The 4,191-nt window shown below is 35.7% G+C and overlaps 1 pseudogene; it reads right to left on the bottom strand.

Annotated features, from left to right (window-relative positions):
- Positions 1-1,492: 1,492 nt before the first annotated feature.
- Positions 1,493-3,949, bottom strand: LOC101717903 (olfactory receptor 5W2-like; annotated as a pseudogene).
- Positions 3,950-4,191: the final 242 nt, after the last annotated feature.

Here is a 4,191-nt window from a genome sequence, read left to right on the forward strand (position 1 = left end):
TTTTCAATTTGTATCTCAGCCACAGTTCAGGCGCTAGAATGAAATTCAGTAAACCTTGTGCCCAGCAAAGAATGTTCATAGTGTTTTATTAGAAGAGATGGTTTAACATAGAGTTAAAGGTAGAATAATGCCATCAGGAGAGTATTATTTATGAATCATAAAGTTGAAATTAAAACAAGATATATGAACTTTAAAAGTGGAAAAAAAGCAGAGTAGAAATGACTCCACTGAGAATTGTAGGGTAGACTTTACAAGGACCCTACACTTTTCAATTGTGTTTTGTTTTGAATCAGTTTGAGTAGTTACAAATTTTCTCAATTTAATGGGTAAAATGAACAGGCATATATACACTGTGTAATGATTTAATCAGGGTAATTGAGAAATCAATCCTCTGAAATATTTATCATTTTTCATGTTGCAAGAATAAAAATTGTTTCTTATATTTATATAAAAATCAATAATATAATGTGATTTACTATACTCATCCTGACATGCAGTAGAACCATTTTTTCCTAGAAAACATAACAACTCAATAAATAATAAAAGTAAGTAAAAATCCTTCCAAAACAAATACTAGTGTGAAAAATGAGTACAAAATATCCAAATAGATATTTCTCAACATAAGACATTTAAATTGTGCAGAAGTATATAAAGAAATTTTCCATACGTTAATCGTTAGGAAAATCTACTCTCCTCTTTTCTTTGTGCAACTTGGACTTCCTTTCCTTCTCGGGGCATTTTCAGGGTTTCTAATATCCAAGTTGTCATCTATAGAAGTTTCTTCTCCCAGCACCCCCTCATTATGTCTCCATTCATTGTTTAGCTATGAAACTAAGTGTCCCCACTTCACAGAATGTTTTCTTCTTTACAGACTAGATTTAGATATTTTTCTCTTCCACAAACTGTCCTGCATTTTCTTCACCCTAATTTATACTTCATTATCTATTATTTATATGTTTAGCTATTTAATGTTTCTAATTCCCAATACATTCTTGGGATCCACAGCATGACACTCATTTCACCATGAACTAAATGAACAGACAGGTACAAATGGGCACTTACTGAACACAGTAAATCTTACAATAATATCAATACCTACAGTATACGTCAAATGAATGACACGTCTCCACACTAAAACAAAGACTGAAAAAATTTCCAGAAATAAATATCTCCATGTATTTGAAGGATAAAATACTTAGGAAATTATATATACATAGATATAGATACAGATATATTGGAGATTATTAAACTATTAATTTTTATTAAGGCATTTGACAAGACTATCAGCTATAAATATAATGTAAAGAAACCATTCATAAACGTTGTGTGTATAAACACATATTTAGTGGCAGTATATACTAATTAACCTAAGACAAAATTTTATTTATTTATTTATTTATTTAGGTACAGGGGATCAAACTCGGGACCTTGCGCTTGCCCCGAAGGTGGCAGAACAACTGAGCTAGATCCCTGGCTCCCAAAATTTTATTTTTCAACCTTTTGTGGCCTCTTTCACCTTGTTCCGTAGACTATAAACCAGTGGGTTCAGCATGGGAATCACCAGGCTGTAAAACAGTGAGATCATTTTGTCTTGATCTAGGGAGGAGGAAGAACTGGGCTGGAAGTACATGAAGAGGATGGTTCCCTGGAAAATGTCAACTGCAGTGAGGTGGGAGTCACAGGTGGAGAAAGCTTTGAGCCTCCCCTCAGCAGAGTGGATCTTTAACACTGACAAGATAATATAACAATAGGAGACAAGAACACCTGAGATGGTGCTCAGTTCTGTAAAACCACAAATGGTGAATATCAATAACTCATTGATCTGTGTACCAGAGCAAGATATTAATAAGATAAGAAGAATATCACAGAAGAAATTATTGATCTCCTTAGACTCACAGAAACACAGGCAGAATGCCAATGATGTATGTATCAAAGAATCTACTACTCTCAACAGGTAGATACTGGCCACAGGTACAGAGCACAGCCTGCTGGACATGTCTGCTGCATAGAGCAATGGATTGCTGATGGCCTTGTACCAATCAAAGGCCATCAAGGCCAGCAGCAGACACTCAACATATACAAACATGTAGAAGAAGAATTGCAGAGCACAGCCAATAAAGGGAATTGATTTGCTTTTGGTGAGTAGGACCACCAGCATCTTGGGCCCAACTGCACTGGAGTAGCAGAGGTCGGAGAAGGCGCGGTGGCTGAGGAAGAAGTACATCGGTGTGTGAAGCTGGGAGTCCACTCTGATGAGCGAGATCACACTGAGATTCACCAGGACTTTAATGAGATACACAACTAAAAATGTGGCAAATAGGGGCATTTTCATTTCAGGGTTACTGGTTATTCCTGGCAGAAAGAATTCAGTTAATCAGGAGCAGTTTCCTTCATCCCTTTTACTTCGTTCTTACTGTAAATTGTAAGAAAAATAAAGAGAAATTATATTAGGATTTTATTCTTCTGTATATCCAAAATATAATCATTATAAAACATATCCATCAATGAATTATATCCATCAGTTGTCTTCTTTATTTGTTTATTTATTTGTTTTGGGGTTTTTTGGGAGGGTACTGCAGACTGAACTTGGGACCTTGCCCATTCGAAGCAGGTGCCGGAACCACTGAGCTAAATCCCCAACCCTGTCAATTGTCTTCTTTATTCTCAGAAAGCAGCAGAATCAAGTGGCCATCTAAAGAAGCAATGCCATGTGAAAAAGAAACAAAGGATCTAGAAACAGGGCTGATGAGAAATTTTATTCTAAGCTTGTGTAATTATTAATTGCCTTTTCTGCATCATCCATTCTCAGACACTAATTTGAATATACTAAAAGCTAGTTCCATATTGAAAGTCATATGAAATGAACCACTAAGTTAGAACTACAAGGCAGAATGTAAAAGGCGACCATCTCTTACAGTTTCCAAAGTGATCGCATGCATCACAATGCCTAAGAAGTTGTACTGTTTTCTCACTGACATCATATTGAATGTAAGTTAATGAGTGAAAATTATTATGATACTGTCTGCTGTCCATAGGTTTCACTCAAAAGTAAAATGTTTAATTGGACCACTTTGCTCCTAAACATCCCTGTTGTATCAGAACTTTTAGAAGATTTTTGTGTAACTCAGTCGGTTGCCAAGGATGAATCCCTGGAGAAGCCAAAAGGAAGGAATAAAAAGAAGTAGAACGTCAGACTGCAACATGCACATGTGTTTATTGTTGGCTTTTATTTTTCCAGTAACATAGATCGAAGTCAGGACCTTGTGCTTTGAGTCAGGCACAGCACCACTGAGTTAAATCTCTGGCCCTTATTGTTGCCTTTTAAGTGAATTTTTCACAAAAATTGTAATGGGAAAAGCAGCAGTGCAAGTTCCTGTTATATAACAGGAGTCTTTGTTTAGTATGTTCCTATAAGCATTTCTGTGTGTATGTGGTGTGGTGTCTGTGTGTATCTACTGATACATGAAATCAGGGAGCTCATCTTTCCTCTAGATTAACAACCACAGATGCAGTCTAAATGGACTTGAGTTCATATATGTTGGTACATGTGATATTTTACCTCTATTATTTTTACTTCCAGAAAACAAGAACAAATTTTACATTCACATGAAGCATACTACGTATAGAAAGATTTTGAAAAGGAATTGTTTACTATAAACTGTGAAAGTGAAAACTTCACAATCTTTATATAAATGACAAATGAAGACAACTTCACATAAATCTGATAAGAAAATATCACTGGCCATTAGATTGCAGAATGTGTTTAACTGAGTAAGCAAGTATTAAATCATTTACTAACACATGCCTCAGTCTTAATTCCTCACTTTCTCCAAAAAAGCAATGTTTCACCTTTCCTCTATTGTTTCAGTGTAGTCACTGAGAAGCCTACCTGAGTTGACAAGGACATTCTGTACTCACCGCTGTTACCTGAACCATACACAGATCGCATTTATTTTCACCCAGTTCCTATGGGGAAATAAATCTTATAAGTCGCCACCTCCTGTGAATTTTGTGATTCAGATGTGATTGAAGCTGTGGGGTTAATATAAGGTAATATCTGTAGCTGAGGTTGGAGCAATTGCAACCAAATTCCATTCCCACAGTTAGTGCCTTCATAGCTTGAAGGATAAAGCTGTAATTACAACCATATATTTTTCTATCTTGCTTCTAATTTGAAAATGCTTTGACTTC

Source organism: Heterocephalus glaber, unplaced genomic scaffold, assembly GCF_053883595.1.
Source record: "Heterocephalus glaber isolate CG9 unplaced genomic scaffold, H.glaber_assembly_v1.0 deba00001831, whole genome shotgun sequence".
NCBI classification, from domain to species: Eukaryota; Metazoa; Chordata; class Mammalia; order Rodentia; family Bathyergidae; genus Heterocephalus; species Heterocephalus glaber.